Genomic DNA, 24,479 nt, shown 5'->3' with positions numbered 1-24,479 from the left:
GAGCATCAGAGCACGTCTTATTACCTCATCTTTCATCTTGCCACACGCAATGTCAAAGTTTTTCTAAAATGTAATAAGAACACAAAACACTGCTTAAGATTTAAGTATGTTTCCTGAACTAAAGGGTTTTGTTTAAGGATTTTTTTCTGACATTTGTGTGTTCTTTTCTACTTAATGTTATAAAATTTCACTACTTTATGACTCACTCATTCCACTAAAAGTTGTTTGATTGGCTAACATCTGAATAAGTGCATGTCTTTCATTTAGATTATTCCTATAGTGGCTACACAATGCCATCATTGTTCCCTATTCTGAGAAGAGGTGGTCTATGTTTGTAAAGAAAACCAGTTTCTCTTGAGCAGGAAAAGAAGGTATTGCCTTATCACTTTGGGAATAATATAACTAAAAGGAATGAACACTTATCCCAGAAAATCTTTTTCTTCTTCAGAAAAATTCGGTTTCTTTTTGTTCTCTCCCTTTGCTCCTCAGTCATCACACTATGTAACCTGGAAAAGGCACTTCACCTCACTAAGCCTTCTGTTTTCTCAACTCTAAAATGAAGAAGCTATCTGCATGGGCTTAAGAGATCAGAAGTGATCTGGTTGTAGCAGTCTTGTGCTTCTAATTAGAAATTTGTAGGTGTAGAAATTGAGGGGATTTTTTTTACACCTTCAGATGTCTGCTGATTAAACAACTTTTGTCATAATAAGTACAGGTCACCTTTTTCAATTAGCTCTGTTGCTTAATAATGGTACTATCTGGCTCCTCATCCATATGGAAGGAAAATGGCCAATGGAATGTAGTAATAATAGTGATAATAAGAATGATTCATTCTTCTGTTGCTTGCTGCCTCACTGGGCTTCCCTGATCAACACACTACAGTCCCTTTGTGGCTTATTCTTTCATTCCTTCCTTTAGTCTTTAAACAACTATTATTAAACACTGATTATGTCATCATGAGAAACACTGAGCTGGAAGAAGCACAAGCTGGAATCAAGATTGCCGGGAGAAATATCAATAACTTCAGATATGCAGATGACACCACCCTTATGGCAGAAAGTGAAGAGGAACTAAAAAGCTTCTTGATGAAAGTGAAAGAGGAGAGTGAAAAAGTTGGCTTAAAGCTTAACATTCAGAAAACTGAGATCATGGCATCTGATCCCATCACTTCATGGGAAATAGAAGGGGAGACAGTGGAAACAGTGTCAGACTTTATTTTTGGGGGCTCCAAAATGATTGCAGATGGTGATTGCTGCCATGAAATTAAAAGACGCTTACTCCTTGGAAGGAAAGTTATGACCAACCTGGACAGCATATTAAAAAGCAGAGACATTACTTTGTCAACAAAGGTCCATCTGGTCAAGGCTATGGTTTTTCCAGTGGTCATGTATGGATGTGAGAGTTGGACTGTGAAGAAAGCTGAGCGCCGAAGAATTGATGCTTTTGAACTGTGGTGTTGGAGAAGACTCTTGAGAGTCCCTTGGACTGCAAGGAGATCCAACCAGTCCATCCTAAAGGAGATCAGTCCTGGGTGTTCATTGGAAGGACTGACGCTGAAGCTGAAACTCCAGTACTTTGGCCACCTCATGCAAAGAGTTGACTCATTGCATCCCCTGATGCTGGGACAGATTGGGGGCAGGAGGAGAATGGGACGACAGAGGATGAGATGGTTGGATGGCATCACCGACTCGATGGACATGGGTTTGAGTAAACTCCAGGAGTTTGTGGTGGACAGGGAGGCCTGGCGTGCTGCGATTCATGGGGTCGCAAAGAGTCGGACACGACTGAGCAACTGAACTGAACTGAACTGATGTCATCATAGTTGCAGATACCAAGGACACAGTGATGTATTTGGTTCAACTGTTTAAGTTACATTTGAAACAATAAAGCAAAAAGGGGGACAATTTTGCTTTCATCATGTAAATTTCAGTAGCAGAATAAGCCTTGGGCTTGATTTTGCTTTAGCAACTCAGGAATGCCACTAAGGAATGCTGTCTCTGACATTACAAAAGTCATTTCCTTCCGCCTTGTTCTTCACCTTAGTTATAGGATGCTGTATTCATTTGCTGGGGCTGCCATAACAATCACCACAGACTGGGTGGCTTAACAGAAATTTTTTTCTCACAGTTCTGAATGCTACAGGTCATGGATGAAAATATTGGCAAGTTTAGATTCTTCTGAGGGCTCTCTCCTTGAATTTGTGTCCATCTTCTTCTTTTGCCTTTTGTTGACCTAAAAACAAATAGACTGCTAGTTATTTCTCCAGGGAAAAAAATGGATTTATTCAGAATCAGCAAATAACTGCCATTCAAGATGTGCAAGTATGGCAAGCCATGTGCAAGTCCTCTCACAGGAAGGAGAGGAAAACTTTTTTAAAGAGGGGAAAGAGGGACTTCCCTGAAGGTCCAGTGGTTAACACTTTGCTTTCCAATGCAGGGAGTGTGGGTTCAATTCCTGGTTGGGGAGCTAAGAAATGTAGGAAGGCACCCTTCCCAGCAGTGCTTAGGAAACCCCTACATGCCCCTCACCAACCTAACAATCTATATGCTCACACACGAACTAATCAGTGTGAACAAGATACGCAATTAGTGATGAGCTCAGACTGAAGTCAAACGCCCCACTCCTAGGGATTCAGCTTTCCCCAAAGCACACTGGCTGGGATGTGATATTGGAACCAAAAGCTGAGTTCTTACTAAAAGAAGCAGATGTTGGAGAGAAACCTCAGAACAAATGGTAGCGTGGAAAGACAGAGTTTCTAATCCTCAGGAACTTCTATTTGGAGTGGGAGATTTTTTTCTCAGGACTGGGACGCTGGGTGGTTAATGCCTGGAATCACAGTAGGCAGAATTTATCTCTGTCCGAGAGTTGTGAGCCTTCTGAATATCTTTGAAGATTAAAAACATTAAAACACTGCCTGGCAAAAGTAAAATTTATGAAGTCATAAGTTAGCCTATTCCATTCAACTTAGGGGAACTTAGGTCAAATGAACTGCCACTGTATGTTTCCCTGATATTCAAATAGAAGGGTGAGTGTGAGCATAAACCTTCAGGATGTTTAAAAATATTTCTTTCAACCTTATACCAGCCTTGTGAGATAAATATTTCCATTTTCCAGATGAGGATAACAAGGCTCAGAGAGGGTAAGTGTCCTGGGAAAGTCTTTGAATTCCCTCCCCCATAGTAACTCCACAGTGTAAGGACTCAAGAATGAGGAACGTAGAGTTGCAGGTAGCTATTTTCTCCTAAAGGGGTTTGAAAGTCACCAAGCATCTGTTCAAGGGGCCATGCATTGAGGATCCCCAGAGCAGAGTGACTTAGTACACAGACAGGCACTGCAACTCTGCACCGCGCAACCCTGTCTTTGGCTCAGATATTATTGGCTCCACTCTACATGAACTCAGCCAAAGATTTTAACATTAAGAATTGTTGCCTGTCTCTAAGTTTAATAACTAATGGAAGTTTTACAACTTTCAGTGACTTTTAACTCAATTTTCTTTGGCTTATTGCTTCTTGAGTAGTAACAATGTGATCATTGTTACACAGACAAAGGCTGGACATGATCTACAATCAACTTTTTCCTTCATAATAATACCATTGCATACTTCTGAATTCCCTAGCTTTACATACAATTGGGTCATTGTCTCAAAATTCAAGCAATCAATACTTGGATTTAAAATGTGTCCTTGTAGCGTTCTTTTTGGGCCAATCCAGTTCCCAGTGCTCTGACTTGTATTGCCAACCACTTACCTGACATGTCGAAAAATGCCCTTCTCCATGCACTGCTTTCCACGCCTCCATTGATGCCAGCACATCTTTGCAGTCGCTTAGAACAAATAAGAAGTCATCCTAGACGTCTCTCTTTTTCTTACACCACACATCCAATTCATCAGAAAATTATCTGCTGTAATATATAAATACGTATGTGTGTGTGTGTGAGTGTGTGTGTATGTACTCAGCCGTATCCGACTCTTTGCAACCACATGGACTATAACCCTCCAGACTCCTCTGTCCATGGGATTTTGCAGGCAAGAATACTGGAATGGGGTGCCATTTCCTCCTCCAGGGGATATTCCCAACCCAGGGATCAAAGCAGTGTCTCCTTTGTCTCCTACACTGGCATATTCTTTACCACTGAGCCACCTGGGAAGCCCTTATAATTCAACCTCCTCTTGCCATCTCTATTGCTTCCACTCTATTCTGAGCTTTCATCATCTCCTACAGAGATTACTTCAATAGCCTCCTGATAGGTCTTCCTGTTTATATAGCTGCTTCCTTTTAGTCCACACCAAGGCTGGCAAACTACAGTTGATAGGTCAAACTCTGTCAACCACTTGTTTTTGTAAACAAAGTTTTATTGCAACACAGTCCATTTGTCTACATATTGTCTATGGCTACTTATGTGCTAAAATAGTACAGAAATGAACACATTTGACAGATTGTATGGCCCAGAAAGCCTGAAGTATTTACTATCTGACCCTTTAAAGAGAAAGTTTTCTGGTCTCTGGAGTACCCTTGACTCTGCAATCTTGAAAGTTCATTTTGAAATAAAAATCAGGTCAGGCAATGCTTTTGTTCACATCCCTCCTACAGCTCCCATTTTTACCAGGAGTAAAATCCAAAAAGCTTTACAAAGGCCTTTAAGGTAACATTACCCTCTCTGGCTTCTTCTACTGGTATCTCCCTCATTCACTCTGCTCCAGCATGAATCGCCCCTTGCTATTCTTGAAAAATGCCCCCACACAATCCTACCTCAGGGCCCTTGCATATGCTATACCTTCAACTTACAGAGCTCTTTCCCCAGACATCTGCCTGGCTTACTCTCTCATGTTCTTCAAATCGTTCCTCAAATACCAGTTTCTTGTGGGCTTCTAATTAATACAACCCATCAGCCCTATGTTGAAGGCAGAAGATGAGAGAAACAGAACATGATGGTTGGATGGCATCACCAATTCAATGGACATGAACTTGGGCAAACTCTGGGAGATGGTGAGGGAAGCCTGGCGTGCTGCAGTCCATAGGGTTGCAGAGAGTCAGACATGACTTGGCAACTGAACAACGACAACGAATCAGCCCTAAATACCAGAATTACTGAGACTTCCTCTCCGCTGTTCTAGTTTTCCTTCTTTTGCACAACAATTGTTATATCCTACTATACTATAATTTACTTCTGTATTGAGTTTATTATTTATTGTTTGTTTTATACTCCCTGAAATATAGGACAAAGGTTCATGTTCTATAAGAACTCAGAAAAGGAACTGGACACAGAGTAGTCAGCTGATCAGTTTCAATTCGGTTCAGTCACTCAGTCATGTACGATTCTCTGTGACCCCATGGACTGCAGCACGCCAGGCTTCCCTGTTCATCACCAACTCCCAGAGTTTGCTCAAACTCATGTCCATCAAGTCAGTGATGCCATCCAACCATCTCATCCTCTGTTATCCCCTTCTCCTCCTGCCTTCAATCTTTCCCCACATCAGGGTCTTTTCCAATGAGTCAGTTCTTCCTATCAGGTGGCCAAAGTATTGGAGTTTCAGCTTCAACATCAATATGCTTGATACATATTTGTTAAAGGATGAACAAATGAATAAATGAAAACTGAATATAAAATATTTATAGGTCCTAACACTCTGCTAAGCACTGTGGAGAAATGTATACTCATACTCCCCAACATATAACATATTCCTTTATCTCAAGAATTTATTATCACATACAAGTTGAAGGAATTCAGGAAAAGCATAATGGAATACATCAATTATTAGCACTAAAATGACTGACTAGTATAGCCAAATGTACATAATATATTAGAATAAGAGAACAAAGTAGGACAGAGTTGTTTAGGAAGGCTTCTTGGAACATCATGAACCTCTTCCAGAAAAGTAGAGAGAATTAAACTGAATTAAGCAGTGGTAGCAGGAGGAACTCACAGAATTCCACACAAAGAGCATGGCATAAGCAAAGCAGGGAAGTGGGAAAGAATACTCTTCACCACACCTGCTCCTCAGAAAATTATTAGTCAGCCTAGCTTAACAATCTAGAGTTGAAGTTTTGATCTTCCTCCATCAATCATCAATCCATGAATTAGTCAATGGGACACTGAGGAGCTTGGTCTCATCTGCCTGCAGGTCAGTGCAGGGAAGGCAAACTACAGAAGGGAACATGGAACTTTCTGGAAGACACCTGCCCAGGTTGTGCTGGAAGAGCGCAGGTGAGGAGCATGCCTTTTAGAGCATCTCAGCATCTGCATGTAGGAAATCCTGATGGGCATTCACAAAGCCCCAAGCCCCAGACATGAAAGAGAGGGAGAGAAGGTTTCCTTTTAACAGTTAAATTTATGTAACCAGTCCACAGTGGGAAAAGGCAGAGTCTTCTAGACCCACTGAAATAGTTACTTTGCTATAGTTTATTCAGTGGTATGCAATCCCCTAAATATATAATATGATAATATGATATACATGCTTATATATTAGATATATACATTATATTATATATATAAATTTATGTAACTGTATATATAATATATACAGAAATTATATAATTTTGCATAGCAATTGTTATATTCTACTACACACAGAAATATAGTTTATAATACATGAAAATACATTATACTATATGTTATATATACATATATATTATACCTATTTGTCTATATATCACATATCATATTACATATATTCATATAGATATATAGATTTAAAGAGACTGACAATCTGAAATATTTTAATAAAAAGAGAAACTATGGAACTAGGAATGTACTACTGGTCAAAAGAGAGACGTGCTAGATCAGGTCACGAGCATGGTGTTCTGTCCTTGGAATCAAGGATATGTCCTCAGGTGTCACCATGATTATATATCCATTCAATCAATAAAGTTCATGGAACAGCTACCATGCAGCAGGCTTATGTTAAGTGCCAGGGATTGAGTGGTGAGCAAAAGAGTGCTCCAGGCCCTGTGGAACAGAAGTCTAGTGTGGGTGTAGATATTAAACACACACTTGTCTAGCAGGGTTTGAAGGGGTCTCCAAGACCAGCCACTAATTCTTGTTCTGATTATATGATCATGAAACTACCTTCTAATGACTACTTAAGTCTCTCAGAGAGACTGTTATCAGAGAACTGTGAGGTTTGGGGGAGATGGCTGCATATTGGAAGCCTAATTTGTGGACCTGCTATGCTGAGGACTAAACCATAGACCCTGGTAAATTCACCACAACAAAATCATACTGTGAGCTTTGTGGGGGCAAGCGCACAGAGGCACTTTCCTGTTAGCTACATACCTCTGCTTTCAAGAGAAATGTTTTCTTGATCTTTCTTTTTTTATACATTTGCATTTTTTCTCCTCTAAGTATTCCCCCAAATAAGCTTGTCTTGACTTACCTTGACTTCATTTTGCCAGATTGTCTGTTGTTAATTCCATGTCATCTCTCGCTCTCTCCAGATTTTGCTTTGCATCACAGGGGAGAAGTCTGCATTTCCCAGAACTGTTTCTCCCAATTGCTTCCAGGTCACATTCTGCCACTGAGGGGTACAGATATGAGATCTGAAAGAAAATTGAGAAGGAGAAACCGCTTTCTCCAGTGGCAGTTCAGCAAAAACACAAGAAGTCAAACAGGAGATTATCAGCAGTAGCTTCTAAGTGAGTTCTTAGAAAGTACCTGATTTCCTGGTATTTCCAAAGATTCTTGAAGTTTGCCGAGTCCTGGTGAGCTCCTGCAAACTGCCTGCTTTGGTGCCAAGGAAAACTAAGATCATTTGTACTAGCTTTGTAGCTACTCAGGTGCTTTTTGGCTTAATGAACTCAAGCCAAAGCTTCCCTGAGCCCTCTTAAGTCTCATTCCCTGTATCTAAAACCTTTCCTACTTGGAATACCTAGAAAGGCTATTTTCTGACCAAACCTGAAAATTTTAGTAAGTTTGTGTGGAAAGAACTATTCCTAGTTATTTTGGCCCTCCCCTCAAGATCCTTAAATAAAACATACAATGGCCTGCCTTTAGAGAGAGGAAAGAAAACCACCGTGAATTACCTATTTCTCGATTCCACTATTAGTGACTAACATGCCCTTTGTACTCCCTAGATTGGAGCCTCAAAGACTAATCAGAAGCTTAAAAAGGAGTCCTCTGGCCAATAAGAGAAAGATCTTTGTATCTGGCCTGATGCTGGATAATTGAGAAGCTCTCCTTGGCCTGTGGGTCTTCTTAGTTGTGTTTTCAGGGTATGGTAAACAGGCTTGCTTGGCTAAGGAATAAGAACGCCATAGAAGAGTGAGTAGGTTTAAAATTATATGCAGTAGAATCACCTCATGGACTCCAAAACTAGTGGTTCTCAACATCCTGCAGATAATCAACTGCAAGAGCATTTACTAAAAAAAAAAAAAAAAAAAAAAAATCATGTCCTGACTCATACCAAAGTTTTGATTTAATAGATCTGGCTTCAAACCAAGGCATTAGTAGTTTTTCAAAGTTCTCAGATGATTTTAATATGCAGTCAGGGTTGAGAAACACTGAGATGTCCATGAAATGCCCAACACAGATCCTGCTCAAGAAATGTTAGCTTTTTTCCTCTGCTGTCATCATCAGGAAATCTGAGACTTGAGCCCAGGCTTCTTGGCAGTGTCCTTTCCATTGCCCCACGGCAGCCCAGAAGTGTGGATATGACTATACAGCATACTCTTTGTCACTGGCTGAACATTCCAGTTAATGAGGACTTTGCAAAAACATTGATGCCTGGTTCTATCCTGACCAGTTAAATCAGCACCTCTGGGGTGGGACCCACACCTCATCATGATTATTAATTTTTCTACAAACATTTGCCACATGATCTGATCTCTATTTCCCCATTAGAATTTTTGTGTAGTTCTTTATGCCACTTCAGTTTCAACTGCTTGTTTATATTATCTAACCCACTGTACCATGTACCCAAGGTCAAGGTGGATGTTTTGTTTCATAGTTTTTATACATTCTCTTTCTCCTTTCAGACCCACCAGAGTTCTAACATATTGTATATATTTAAGTAACACTAATTTAATTAATTGTCTGAGGCCAAGAATACCCATCTGAAACCCTCCAACTTCTCCAATCTACTTTTTCACTTACATTCCTTGCCATATTTTATTCTGTTGTCTTGTAATGTCTTGTTTCACCCTGTAGCTAAAATGATCTCTTCAAAATTCAACTCCATCAGTGAAGTTGGTTGGTGGGTATGCTAGTATATAGATAATGATATAATTAACATGCATGTTCAGTATAATGTTGTGTATGTGAGAAGGCACCTACAGTTTATAAATCTCTCCAGTGATTCAAAAATGCACCCAAGGTTAAGAATCACTGTTCTAAGAGTAGATTGAGACCAGACTACAGAAGCATCTGAGACCCAAGACCGGCTCTAGAAGTTGGAGTGAAATAAATTAAGGCACTGGGTCATCACTGAAGTCTTTGAGCAGAGGTACAACTGAACCAGAGATGTTTTTAAGTGTATAAGCCAGAAGACAGCATATGGATATAAGAAGGAGAATTAGTTACTTCTGATTGGGTCCTTTATTCATTTCTCAAAGGACTTATGTAATCATCTGAGTTCTTTTCCAGTTTCCTCCCCTCTCTAATTATTTTTTCTCCCTGATAGCCTTATACTCATTTGAGCATCTGTCAAAGGGCCATGTTTCAGTATATTAATTCTTTTGCTGAATGTTACAGCTTGAAGTCCTATCTGCTGGTTTTATTAAAATATAAATTATGAGGGGAAAAAAACCTTTACATTATCTAGGAGCATATCCATATGAGCAGCCTGACTCCATTAGCTGTTATCTGCAGCAGAGATGGATTATGAGTGGTCATGATCTTAAGGACACAGTTCTTTGCTGGCTGTTACAAAGAAGACCAGACTGGGCAAGAAAGGTACCTCCCTGATCAGTAACTACCATCACTGGTCCCCACAGGAAACAGAATTTCAATTGTCAGAACCATCCTGGTGGATCAATAGAATACAACTATGGATTTAATCATCTAGAAACCAAGGATAGAGTTTCACTTTTCTGAATGAATTTACATCTTTTAAAAGAGCTAGCATATTCACAGTTTTGCTAACACAGTCCTGTGATGTAGGGAGCAAATGCCCAAAAATATTTTAGAGAGAAGATAAGGAAGTGAGATTAAAACATCAGATGGAGCAACCTCTGGAAGCAAGGTGGAGCAACCCACCTTTAACCCCACTCCAAATTAAAATGTATGGAAGAAAAAACATATATTTTAAAAAATTACCAACTTATCTTAAAGGCAGAAGGTGAAACTTTCAGGTGCCAGGAATAAAGGGAAAATCCTTAGACTGGAAGGCTAAGGGAGCCGAAGTCCTGTAGAATATCTGTTGTTGTTGTTTTTTAGTCACTCAGTCATGTCTGACTCTTTTCAACCACATGGACTGTAGCCCACCAGTCTCCTCTGTCCTTGGGATTTCCCAGGCAAGAATACTGGAGTGGGTTGTGGTTTCCTTCTTCAGGAGATCTTGCTGATCCAGGGATCAAACCCAGGTCTCCCGCATTGACAGGGGGATTCTTTACCACTGAACCACATGGGAAGTGCTGTAGAATATAGGGAGAACAAAGATGTAAAATTTTAGGTGCTGTGTTTTCACATCTCTGAGGAGGTCAAGGCTTCAGGACTAGAGCACAGAACTGGGCTCCCTGAATGACTCTGGGAACTGGGGAGACTACAGCGTCTGTGACTGGGAAATGAAAAGCTTCCCCACTGGCTGGGAAGCCAACCCTCTCTCCCAGGCCTTGTTCCAGATCCCTCCAGATATGAAAACCTTGGGGAATGAGATTTTAAACACACTGTGCACCACACACCAGGTACCAAACCCACTGGACATTCCAAAGGACATGACTTACATAAACAAGAGTCCTCTGTTCTGTCACTGATTCCTAGGTAGCAAATAACACCACAGGGTAGTGACTTAAAACCTCCCTCATGTTCCTGACAGTCAAGAAATCAAGCATGACACAAGGTCCACAGTAGGTAGCAAATAACACCACATGGTAGTGACTTAAAACCTCCCTCATGTTCCTGACAGTCAAGAAATCAAGCATGACACAAGGTCCACAATAGGTAGCAAATAATACCAAATGATAGTGACTTAAAACCTCCCTCACGTTCCTGACAGTCAAGAAATCAAGCATGACACAACAAGGTCCACAATGTGGACTCCATAAAGTCTGGGACTCAGCTAGGAATGGCTTGATTGGCGTGACTGACATGGTGATGCAGACGGACCACTGGGAGCTTATCAAGGACTGTAAGACAGTGTCTTTACCTTCTCTTCACAAGGGTGTTTTCAGAGCTTCCTTGGAGGGTGGCAGCTGGGTTCCATGAGCACCAGGTAGAAGCTGAAAGGATTCCTATGGCCCAGGCTTTGATGTGTCACTTCTGCCACATTTCACTGCTCAGATACGGGCCACAGAACCAGTCAGGATTCAAGACATAACCACACAAGGGTGTGAATACCATGAAACATGGTTCTTAGCAGGAGTGGATTCCTACAGACTAGTGATGATGCTGCTGGAATCGGACTATGTGTCAGTGCTTGGCTGCAGTTTTGGAAATCCTGGTGTAAACACCAAATAGAAATGGATTCAATCCAAGGGCGCCCTTCAGAAGTGGTCATAAAACTTCTTCCATAGAAGGACCTCTGCATACTTCAGCATCCACACGACTGCCTCAGAATTCTCACAGGTGATAGGTTCCCTGGAAGATGAACTCCAAAAGAAGGATGTGCCTCTTAGCTGGTACATGAGCTCCAACGCTGACTAAGTAGAGCTCCTCAGGGTAGTCCCCCATCCAAGATCCAGTCAGCTGTTCTGACCAGCCTCAGAAGTAAAGCAGAGCTGGGGTTGGGGATAGATGGGAGGTAGGCTACCCAGTGACGTTAACCATGCATCAAGAAATGCCACAGAGACCAGTAGCCAAATGAACGAGGACATACCATTATTTGAAGGATGTAAGACCACATGCATGTACATAGAAATTGTACAGCGCAATTCACAGTGGAGATGTGTGTGCAGATGAGCACAAATGACAAGTCTTACTGTGCTTCCTCTGCCTGGAGGAAGATTAATTGAGGAAAACTGATGGGTGAAGCGAGTGAGAGAAGCCTGGCTGTCACGGTTGTGGCAAGTTCCTCTCTGCCTGGCTGATGCTTCAGAATACAGCAGAGGTATATGTTGGCCTCATAATTCAGACTGCTTGAAAGACAGCAAAGAAAGAATACCAACTTTAGTAAAATCAAGAAGCACAAGCATGCAAAGGCAATGCTGTCCCAAGCCAACATTTCTTATGGGATAAGCACATGGGAATGTGAGTCCAGAAAGTCCTTCTCCCAAGAAAACCCCACTTTTGACAGCCAATCCAGCACAAGTGGGTTATAAAGTAGCTCATGCCATGAAGCATTTAAGAGTCAGAAAATTATTGGAGCCTTTACCAAGGAGTTGTCAGTCAGCTTTATAGAATATTCTGTGTGACCTTATCTTAAATGTGTAGCAGAAATAATTCTTCCCTCAGGATGGGGTCATGTGTTATAATTTGCTCAGTTCAATGAAATGTGAGCAGAAGTGACTGTGTCACCTCCAAGCTGAAGTCATGAAAATGTCCCCTCAAGATTCCCCTGTCTGTCTCTCCACTTTCAGTAACGAGTGTGGAGGCCGTGTTGACACACCAGGGTCTTTAAAGCAAAGCTGCCTGAATGACTGTGTTTGGAGGTCGTCTGCTACTGCAGGTAGCCTCATCTACCCTGTTACTCCAGAGCCTCGGTGGGCTCATCTTTGCAGCCCCAGCGGTGCCCTGATGCTGGAGCAGCCACATGGGAAGACCACTCGTAGGGGCAGCACTGGAATGGGAAAGCTTGTTATTCAGCTTGGAGTGGCATTAGTGGAAGCAATCCTAGAATATACCTCCAAGAGAAGAAAGTTGAGTGAGGCCACGGTCAGAATGAGGGAGAAGACCTGGAGAAGGAGTGGTGGTGTGGGTGGCCTCCAGAGTTGAGGTACTAGATGTGGGTAAATTGCATTCAGGATTGAGCTGTTTGGGTGTTAGTTTACAAATGGGTAGCACATGCTTCTGGTTTTCCTGGCAGCTCAGCTGGTAAAGAATCCACCCACAATGCAGGAGACCCGAGTTCAATTCCTGGGTTGGGAAGATACCCTGGAGGAGGGCATGGCAACCCATTCCAGTATTCTTGCCTGGAGAATCGCCATGGACAGAGGCACCTGGCAGGCTACAGTCCATGGGGTCACAAAGAATCAGACATGACTGAACAACTAAGCACACACAACACAACACATGCTTCAGTCCTCATTCAGCAGAGAACATACTTGAGATTGAAGACTGTGCTCTAAATTCTATCAGTGGAGAGTATTGTTACTTGAACCATGAGATGATTATAACAAAAGCATTGCCATTTATCCACCAGAGGGGAAACAAGTGATTGTGTGGTATTTACCAACATATAAAATGATGGCAAACAACACACCCCTGTAGGCACCTTACCTGATTATTGGAAAAGTTGATCATTGCCACAAAACACTATCTCCCTACATTAACCCTTACCTGAGAAGAGCAAATGAGCATATCTATTGACAGCAGGTTGCAGAGACAGGGTTTCTGGTTCAAATCTTGGCTCGCCTGCTTTCTGTTGGGATATCTTGCAAGGTGGTTACTTGACTTCTCCCTGCTCCAATTTCCTCAACTGTTAAATGAAGATGAAAGAAGCTCCTCTGTCATGAGGTCAGCACACGAACTATACTGGATCAGGAAGAAAAGTTCTAAATACCATGTCTCATACATGAGTCCTAAACAAATGTTAGATGTCATGATTTAACCAGGATGCTTTAAAAGTACTGCACAGGTCTCCCTACCCACCCCCTTTCCTCCCTTTTCCCACTGAAATGCTTAAGACAGTTCACTTCTCCCCTCTCCCCACTTGCCACCCAATTCCTGGGAAGACAGAGCAATACTGAGGGGTCTTGCTCTGGGAGGGGGGCATCACAGCTTAAGGGTCCTGATTCCCTTCTTTCCCTCTGTGTGTGTGTGTTGAGTCGCTCAGTCATGTCCAATTCTTTGTGACCCCGTGGACTATAGCCCTCCAGACTCCTCTGTCTATGGCGATTCCCCAGGCAAGAATACTGGAGTGGGTAGCCATGCCCTCTTCCAGGGGATCTTCCTAACCCAGGAATTGAACCAGGGTCTCCCACATTGCAGGCAGATTCTTTACCATCTGTGCCACCATGGAAACCCAAGAATACTGGAGTGCGTAGCTTATCCCTTCTCCAGGGGATCTTCACAACCCAGGAATTGAACCGGGCTCACCTGCATTGCAGGCAATTCTTTACAAGCTGAGCTGCGAGGGAAGCCCCCTCTCTCTCTAACTTGACACTGTTCTTGTCTGCTTCCCACCTAGACTGGGGTGTGCATGAGCCTGCAGCTGCTTCTCTTAGAGGGAGAGTGACCAGACGATGCCCTTCTTGATGTGCTTTACAAGATATCAGAAAACCCCCACAGCCAAGAACATTTTATCACATTCTAATGTCTAAAATCCTATAAGTCAGGACACATTCATCTAGTTAAAATATAAAAATTCCAGGGAGAATATATATAGCAAGACTTATCAGTCACATGGGATTCTCAGGTAACTCAGTGGTAAAGAATCTTCCTGCCAGTGCAGGAGATGCAGGAGACTAGGGTTCAGTCCCTGGGTTGGGAAGATCCCCTGGAGAAGGGAATGGCAACCCACTCCAGCCTGGAGAATCCCACAGACAGACTGTAGCCGGGTGGGCTACAGTCCATGGGGTCATAAAGTGTCGGACACGACTGAGCAACTAACACTTTAATTTTTCATGTACTTCAGTATAAATGAATTTCTCAGATTTCTTTTCTGAAAGCAGGTTAGACAACAGGGAGATATAAGACAGGATGAAAAGCCTGAAGATTTGAGAAGCAGCTGAGGAGAGAAAGAATCCAAATGAGAGTCCTGGGAACCTCAGAGACAGTCATTATATAGGTACCATTTGGACCAGGGCTGCTCTGAATGAGTTGTGTCCCCAAATGAGCTGTATCCCCAGAGGTCCCATAGGGTTCTCAGGGTCTTATCTTAGGAAAAGACTACTTTCAAATCCTGGGATTACAGAGTCTATAATGGTTATCTGAGCAGTTGTTCATCAGGGAACAGAGAGTAATCAGAGTGCTCATCCAGAAAGTGTGGGCTTTGGAACCAAAGACATTTTTATCAGGACACATCCTGCATGGAGAACTTTGACTTCCCCATCAAACATGTCAAATGCCTGCCCTCCCACTCTGTTAAAGAATCTGGAATCCCCTGGCCCTCTAAAGGTGTCACTGTGGCCTTTCAGGGGAGTATAAGCATAGGAATAAACACAATGGATGAGCAAATCTAGCTGGGAATTATTCAGGCATCACATTTTAGAGAACAAGTTTTAAATTTTTTAACTTACCCACTTTAAAATAATATGGAGGCCCCCAAAGAACTTGTGTTTATATGAGTTATCTCTAGAAGTATTTACCATTTTAGAAATTAAAACTGAGGAATTAAAAAAGTATTTTTATCCATTTACTTTAAATAACAATAATAAAATATAAACAGAAATTACATGCATTATGGAAAGTAACTATTTTTTCCAAAACAAAAAAACGATTGCTTGGTTTCTTCATCAGTCAAATATGTATGTGTATTATAGTAGGAAATAGATATATTGACCTTTGTCCCATCCTTGGCTCAGAGTTCCTAAACTTCCTGAAATTTCCTGATAGGGGTGAGAGAAACACTTTTTGTTATTCCTAAGAAGCCCCTTCCAACTGTACCTGTGTTTATATTAATGAGGTGGCTCTTGGAGGCCCCAAGGTAGGCTCAGGATGGGAGCTGGTTGCCAGAGGAACCAAACCTGTGATTAGAGGGTGGGAACTTTCAGCTCCACCCCTGAGTTCTGGAGGGACTGGAGTTTGAGTTCAATCAACAATGACCAATGATTTAATGTAACGTAATGAATGTAATGAAACATCCATCGAATCTCCTAAATGGGGTTGGTGAACATATCAAAGTGGTGAAGGGCGTGTTCCTAGAGAGGGTATGGAAGCCACGTGTGCACACTGCACATTGCCCTGTGCATCTCTTCTGGTTCCTGAGTTGTAGGCTCTGTAATAAACTGGTGGACGTAAGTAAAGGGTTTTCTTGTGTTTTTTGAGTTGTTCTAATGCATTGTCAAAAGGGGCAAGGAAGGTTGTAGGAACTCCCAAATCTGTAGCCAGCCGAGCAGAAGTGTGGGTCACCTGGCACCCCATTTGTGGTATACATCTGAAATGGGCAGTCTCGTGGGACTGAATTCTTAATCTGTGATGTCCACACCAACTCTGGTAGTCAGTGTCAGAACTGAGTTCACTCGTTGGATACCTGGTTGGTGTCAGAGAATCAGAGGCAGGTATCATGTAACTTCTAGAAAACACCACATCAAAGAATAAGAGTGAAAAAGCAAATAACATCTCAGCACTGGTGTAAAAATAGTTTTAACTTTGCAGAACCCCCCCAAAAATGTTTCAAGGGACCTCAGGTGTCCCTAGACCCCACCTGAAGACCTCTGTGTTAGAAGATTGTTTTCTGGGATTGGGCTGATCTGAAATTATCCATTCCTTAGTCCCTGAATACCTCATGCAAGTCTCAGAGGTTCAGAAAAAGTTAGAAATAGCATTTCCATAATTAAAGACATTCCTAGGTCTAAGATGAAGACTCCAGGGAGTTCTGGAGTTTGTAGAATGACTATGGACTGGGAAAGAATAGAGTGTCTGTAGGTATCTTTGCTGAACCTCCATCTTTGTGAATCTGGGAACCAGAGGGGAAGTGGCTGTAGCCTAATGAATACAGTGCAAAGTACCCAACTCTGCCACTTCAGTGCCTTATATAACCTTGGGAAAAGTCACTGCATCCTTCTGAGATTTCCTCTTTTGCAAAATGGAGATAATATCCAGGTACATTGCAAATGTGACCTTATTTAACTCACATGCACATTCTACACACATTCTACACACATTCTCTCTATAATGCCATGAGACATGCAAAGTCAAGGGGACACAGATACCTCTCTTTTAGCAATGGGAAGTCATGTGCTCATCAAAGTGCTCAGTAGATACAAGATGCTTAATTGGAATCCAGGGTTGTTTGACCTCGAATCCCATGCTTTTCCTCATCCTGCTGGCTTGGAGAGAAGGGGTCCAGGGTCAGCACAGAGCAGAGAATGGTGGGGGATGCGGTTTGTTCTGTAAGTTTAACCAGAGCTCATGGCATGTGGTGACAAAGCCAGGAGTGAATGAGTGCTCAGTACCCAATAACTGAGGAGGATGTTCGTACAATGAGTGGAAAATGGGAAGGTAATTTTGCTGGTTGTCAGAGGGCTAGAGTGAGGAGAAAAGCCCTCAGAGCAGATGTGCTGGGTAAGCAAACACCCTCCCCACCCCTGCCTCTCTCAGGGGAGGGGCAGGAGAGGGGACTCTCCATTTTATTTAGATGTTGATGCCTGGCATAATTTGCTGTAAATCCGTTTTCTCACGACTTAGGAGAATGCAGTCAGATGGTTAGCATGCTAGACTGTTCATAGCTATGTTAAGCAGCAGGTGACCTAGAAAAGATTTGCCCCAAGAAAAAAGTGATAACACATTGTCCTTGGATAATTATATTTTGTCTGTATGCACTGTTAAGAAGTTTCAGAAATATTATGGGAAACAAGAAAAGGTTCTTTCATACAGCCGGCACTTTGCTAAATAAATGTATATTCTATACCTGATTCTTTAATGAGGATTCCAAATGGATTCTCATATTGCTGCCAGACAGATTTTGTCTATCTTTTCTTATGCAAAAAAATCTAGATGGACTTTCAACTTGAGATTGTGCCTGGCCAACAGTCTTCAATACAACCTGCCCTATTTCTCACTTTAAAAATATGGGAAAAAATGAAAACTTTCATTATTATTGAAAACCATCACTGACAGACAATCTAATGTCAGAATCAAAGAGGAAAAGACACTACTTATGAAGCAGATGGAGTTGAATTGAGACACACCAAGTCAAAGAGCCCTCTGCTCCACATAAAACACAGACTGTCAACAAACGTGAGACAGAGGCATTGCCTGTGGCCTGAGCTAAGCTCATCCTTAGATGCTGCTGGGCTGTGAGACAAACAGGGGATGGACTCTACTCCATTAACTACTCTCTAGAAAGAATACAAGTCCCAGGGGAAAACTGGGCAGGAGGTAGGAGAAGACTCAAGATATAATAATGCCATGTGCAGTCCCATGAGTGAGGAGCTGGTTGTATGAGCAGAGAGAAGTCCCCTCATAATGGACCATGTTGGGAGTGGGTGGGAATTATATGGTATGTGTATGTGTGTGGCATGTGAGGTGTGCAGTATATGTGTATAGCATGTGTAAGCATGTAGTGTGTCTAATGAGTGGCATGTGTGATGCATTGTATGGTATGTGTTTGATATAATGAGTGAATATGTATGTGTGATATGCAGTGTGTGTATGTGGTATATGTTTGTGTGTGTGTGTATGTGGTATGCATTTGGCATATGCATGTATGTGGACATGGTATGTGTGGGGGGTGTATGTGGAGGGTGTATATACCTAACTACCATAATTAAGACTCCTAAAGAATCAAACAATTGAAAGAGAGGGATTACTTCCCTTGGATAAACACCCATCAGAAATTTAGTGTTGGCCTGGAGCTGTTTGTGCATGTTGACCTGGCCTGCAAATGAAATTAAGGGTGTTGATTATTGGTTTGGGCTTCCCAGGTGATGCTAGTGGTAAAGAATCTGCCTGCCAATGCAGGAGACATAAGAGACATGGGTTTAATTCCTGGGCTGGGAAGATCCCCTGGAGGAGGGCAGGGCATTGTTGCCTGGAGAATCCCATGAACAGAGAAGCCTGGCAGGCTATAGTGCATAGGGTAACAAAGAGTCGGACACAACTGAAGTGACTTAGCACACATGCATTATTGGTTCATCATATGCTGAACAGAGAGCAGAAATAAGAGTCAGTCATTTACTGTATCTGCTTCTAAGCATCAAATCTGAAAAGACATCTGGATATTTTTTTGAGAAAAAGAAGAAATCCATCAAGTAATTTGGAACTGCAGAAGCATAATTTATACCACGAAGAAAAAAAAAATAACATCTGGAAGGCTCAGAAGAAAAAGATGTCTCTGAAAAAAATACTCCTCAATGAATAGAAAAAAGATATTTCAAGGAAATGTTTTAGTGTCATCCAAAGATGTAAGAAGGCATAAGCAGCATCATAAACAAAAAGGCAGGGAGAGGGAAGGAAGAAGATGTCATGAAGGGAGCCATTGTGGGGAAAGGAGCCGTTAAGACAACACTTGAGGCAATGACAACCAAAAAAAGACCAATTCTTGGTGCAGAAGAATCCCATCGATTACTGGAAGGGCAGGTTTGAGACACCTCTAGAATGCCAAGAGAAAGGATAAGAAGTCAAAACAAAGTAAGAGGAGATAGGAATGAAAGACATCCAAGGGTGTTCCTGGAAGAGAAACAAATGAAAAAAATGAGAGAAAAGCAGAATCAAACTTATAAGAAATGTTTCCTGAGCTTGCAAAGGAGGGCAAGAAAGTCTTATGGAAGCAGGTTTCAAGAGCTTATCATTTTTAGATACAATAATTAAAAGCATACCTGGAGTATCGCCACCTCCACCATCATCTACTCAACATCCTAGCAAAACATTTTTATTCATTCCCTTAACAAATATTTATTTTATGCACCAGGCACTAAAATTATAAAGATCAAAGGAAAAGCCCTCAAAGATTCAGGCAGGACACAATTGTTTACTTATAATACCCACAGTGAAACAAATATTGGATCATTAGAAGACATCCATCATCTTAAGGGGTTGTTTGGGGGCTCAGGGATTTCATAGGCTGCCAAGTTACCTTTTTTGTATGAATATAACAAAATGACAAATGCAGATATGTATTTATTACCAACTGAACTTGGATCCACTTGCCTACCTCACAGCCAAGCCAATTTACTGACGCCACATTGTGGTGAAGCAAAGCAGTGTTTATGGCAGCACCACGCGAGGAGAACAAGCAGCTCATGCTCAAAAGACCCAAACTCTCCATGACTTTCAGGCAAGGTTTTTAAAGACATTGTTAGGGGAGGGGATCATAGGAGAGTGGTCAGCTCATGGACCTTCTTCTGATTCGTTGCTGGTGAGGTAACAGGGTGGTGTTTCAGGAATCCTTAACCATCAACCTTCTGGTTCCAACCAGTCCGGGATACACCACCATCCTCCTCCTGGGTAGGAATGTCTTTGTTCCTGCAGAACAACTTGAAGATACATGTCAGATTATTATGTATATGCTTCAGGAGGAACTAGGACTCTTTCATCATTGAACTGTTGTTTCTTGACTGCTTTTCCTTCATTTCTCTGTTTCCTCTCTTTCTTTATTAGTAACTAGTTGACTCTGCTCTTTGGAACTCAGAGAAGGCTTACAAGACTAAATCTTTTTTTTCTACAAACAAGAAATGGGGGACGTGAGGGGTTTTGTACCTGGGAGAGTCCCACAGGATTCTGCTTGGTTTCACAGTGGTGTGAAGCCATGGCATTAGTATTGAATGTTTAAAAATATATATAAAGATATTTGATTACTAGTGGAGAGTTGTAGCAGAATCCAAGGGCTAAAATTGAAGAAGTCATGTATGGAAGTCCTAAAATTATTAAAATATACACTTTCATAATTAATTGGTACATGTGGTTGTAAACTGAAAACATACATCACATATTATACCAGAAAAAGAATATATATAAATGTACATATCCTTACCTCAACAATTCTATGAGTAGAAATATTTCTGCCCAAGAATTATTTAAGGATGTGTAATGGTTTCTAAACAAGGATATAATTTACAATGTTAGTTACAAAGTGAAAAAAATAGAATAAGAATAAAACAATGGTGGGACTGGTTATATAAAAAATAATTTATACTTATGATGAAACAAAATAGAACAATGTAGATCAAGTCCATTTATAAGGTAATAAGCTGTGACATTTTTATCCAAAAAAATGAATTTGCCTGTTGGTAGATGTCAAACCCAAAGACACAACTAAGATCAGGAGAAAGAAGGATTTATTATTACTTGCAGCAAGTAAAGAGGACCCCAGGGCTCTTTCCCAAAGCAGTGTTTCTCCAACAGCAAAATAGGGGAAGTTTTAAGCTAAGCGTACATGCATATTCATGAAGGGGCTTAGATGGTCCACTGAGTCCAAGTTTTAAGTGGATTGACGTCACTAGGGTCAGAAAATGTTGACATCACCACCCATTAGGTTTTAGTTGATCTGGTGGTTGAACACTTCAGGCTAATCTTTACAGCTAATCAGAACTGGGAGTCTTTAACAAATGATCAGATACTCAGGTTCAGTTCCTGGGTTGAGAAGATCCTCTGGAGAAGGGAATGGCAACCCACTCCAGTATTCTTGCCTGGAGAATTCCATGGACAGAGGATCCTGGCGGGATACAGACCATGGGGTCTCATAGAGTCAGACATGACTGAGCAACTGAGCAGGAGTAGGAGATTATGTTTGCTGTTACAACTTCTTTTGCCCGACGGTAGTTGTTTGTTCCCTTAAGATGCTTAATTACTAAGAACTGTTCAAAGCCAAGCCTTGTGGCTAGGCTTAGAATGAAAAATGGTTTAAGCCAAAAATGGTTTCTCTTATGTCAAGAAAGCCAGGCTTGGTCAGAAAGTCATGCTTGGTTCTCTTCCTCCTATCCTATTTGTTTACAATATGTTGCCATGTCAAAAAAAAAAAAAAAAGCATGTTAAAACCCAGTTTTAGAAAAAATTTCTACTTTAGAAAAAATTCTATTTTAGAATTCTACTTTAGAAAAATTTATATGTGTATAAATAGAAAATAATTCTACTTTAGAAAAAATTTCTGTGTATAAAAAGAAAATAAATTCTATTAATTTCTGCAGTTAAATGTTAATAGTTGTTATGGCAAGATTTTGCATGCTTGTTATTTTCTATCTTAGTTTGTTGGGTTCATCTGGATTTTCCAGTTTTTTTGCAAGTTGTGTGTATGTGTGTGTGTTCCATCATGTCCAGTTCTTTACAACCCCATGGACTGTAGCCTGCCAGGCTCTTCTGTCCATGGAATTTTCCAGGCAAGAATACTGGAGTGGTTGCCATTTTCTACTCCAGGGGATCTTCCTGATTCAGGGATCGAAGCTGTATCTCCTATGTCTTCTGCATTGGCCAGCAGATTCTTTACCACCGCGCCTCCTGAGAAGCCCAAGCTGCATGTAAGAGATTTTAAAAAGGTTGTGATATAATTAGATTTTCAAGGGTAGAGACAGGATTGCAGGACAAGTATAAGAGAAAAGGTAATTGAAACAAATCAGATGAGAGATAATGGCAGTTAGAAGCCAGACAGTGGGAATGGGCAAAAGTGGGTAGAATTGAGTGATTCCAAAGACAAGAACTGATGGGGCTGGAGATTGGTTAGATACAGGAGTGGGGTTGCAGATAATTACAGTACAGTAAGATATCATGCTTCCTTGGAGTTTAAAGTAAGGTAGAGTCAGTCAGATGGAAAGGAAAGGAAGGCCATTTCAGCCAAAAGTGTGTGTTCCATTATTTGACCTGTCTTACAGTGGCATTTTCCCAGCCAAACTGCAAACACACCCACCGAAGTTGAATTAACATTTTCAAAGGGAGTGGAAAGCACAGTTCCCTCTGGAAACTGGAAGCACATTATGTCAAAGTGAATCCATCCATCCTTGCTATAGCAATCTCCAGACAGGCTGCCCAAGGCTGCTTTGCAGAAAAGGGTTATTCTCTGCTGAGCGCCTCATTTACACCTGAATGGAGAACTCATGGGAATTCTGGACCAGCCAAGCACAGCACAGTTACTATTTCTAGGAAATTTTCATTTGACTCCAATGACTTACAATAACAGAATGATGTCCCATTGCCCAGTAATAATCACTGTGACCTTCATTGGGAATGAAGGGTCCTTTCCCCAAGGACCTGATCCAAAATACCATCCAGCAGATAGGAGCTCCTGTCAGAACAGGAAGATCCATCACACTGACAGGCTCTCCCTGAAGACTCCAAGTGCCCCAGGATTTGAACAAAGCATCCTTTTATATGCAGGGTGAAGGAGGCACAAATTTCTAAATGGCACAAAATAAAGTGGCTTGTAATTATCTATCTTTAGCAGACATTTGAAGTAGGAATAGGTCAATGGGATTTCCATTCCAAATCTGCACTGCAGTTTTCTCAAAAAAAAAAAGAGAGAAAAGACTTGTTTTTCACTTATTCTATTCCATATTTCTTACTAGTTATAATTTATAACAATAATAATGACAACCATAGGAAATAACATGAATAGTTCTTAGTCTGCCAGACCCTAAACCTATCTTGTTTTATCTTTATAACAACTGATGAACTAACAACTTTATAACAACATGATGAAGGTAACTTAATTTCTACAGATGTCAGAGAGAAAACTTATCCATCTGGTTGAACCAAACCCATCTACCTCCCACACTGAGGAGTTAGGCTTTTATTTTAAAGAATATGCTGTTATCAAGAAAGACCTATTAAACATTCACTTTGACCTTTGCCCTCAAAGTCATCAAAACCTGAGTTACTGGCTGGTTTCTCAAAAAGAATAGTTAATGTTGACTTTCTTTTCATCCCCCTCTCTAGCTAGATCTGGGAAACAGGCATAACTAGCATAAAGGAAAACCTCTAAAAAGTATAGCCATATTGCCACAGAAACAGATTCAGAAAAAACAAACCAGAGAACTCTGGGGAAAGAAAACATATTATGTAAGTTTTCCCTTAGAGTTTGGCAGCCTTTGTTCATAGTTGGATATAAACTCATTTAGTTCTACCAATAAGCCCACACAACTTTACTTCCTGACATCTGTTCTCTCCTCCCAGGATCTGTAAGGTTTCTTTCTTCTGATAAGTATAAAACATTTGTGGGGATACGACATGTTCAGTAAGGGGCAGAAAGTCGACTGCCTGATACAGTAGGTCTGGGGTTGGGAGTGGGGCACCCAGAAAGCTGGATTTCTTTAAACCACCCCCCAAAGTTTTCCTTGGGCTTCCCTGATAGCTCAGTTGGTAAAGAATCACCTGTAATGCAGGAGACCCCTGTTCAATTCCTGGGTTGGGAAGACCTGCTGGAGAAGGGAGAGGCTACCCATTCCAGTATTCCTGGACTTCCCTTGTGACTCAGCTGGTAAAGAATCTGCCTGCAATGCAGGAGACCTGGGTTCGATTCCTAGGTTGGGAAGATCCTCCGGAGAAGGGAAAGGCTACTCACTCCAGTATTCTGGCCTGGAGAATTCCATGGACTGTGTAGTCCGTGGGGTCGCAAAGAGTCGGACATGACTGAGTGACTTGCA

The 24,479-nt window shown here is 41.4% G+C and overlaps 1 protein-coding gene and 1 long non-coding RNA gene across 4 annotated transcripts in view; one reads left to right on the top strand and one right to left on the bottom strand.

The window, feature by feature from the left end:
- NPSR1 (neuropeptide S receptor 1) overlaps positions 1 to 24,479 on the top strand; it is a 146,944-nt gene that overhangs the window by 42,798 nt on the left and 79,667 nt on the right. The window lies entirely within an intron of this gene.
- Positions 1,760 to 7,528, bottom strand: LOC122674774. Its single transcript, XR_006335030.1, has 3 exons — positions 7,373 to 7,528; positions 3,747 to 3,900; positions 1,760 to 2,232 (listed from the first exon to the last, which is right to left on the bottom strand). It is a non-coding gene; the product is annotated as an uncharacterized LOC122674774 (long non-coding RNA).

This window comes from Cervus elaphus, chromosome 18 (genome assembly GCF_910594005.1).
Source record: "Cervus elaphus chromosome 18, mCerEla1.1, whole genome shotgun sequence".
Lineage (NCBI taxonomy): Eukaryota > Metazoa > Chordata > Mammalia > Artiodactyla > Cervidae > Cervus > Cervus elaphus.
The sequence above is the reverse complement of the archived record's forward strand: the minus strand, read 5'-3'. Positions and strand labels throughout refer to the sequence as shown.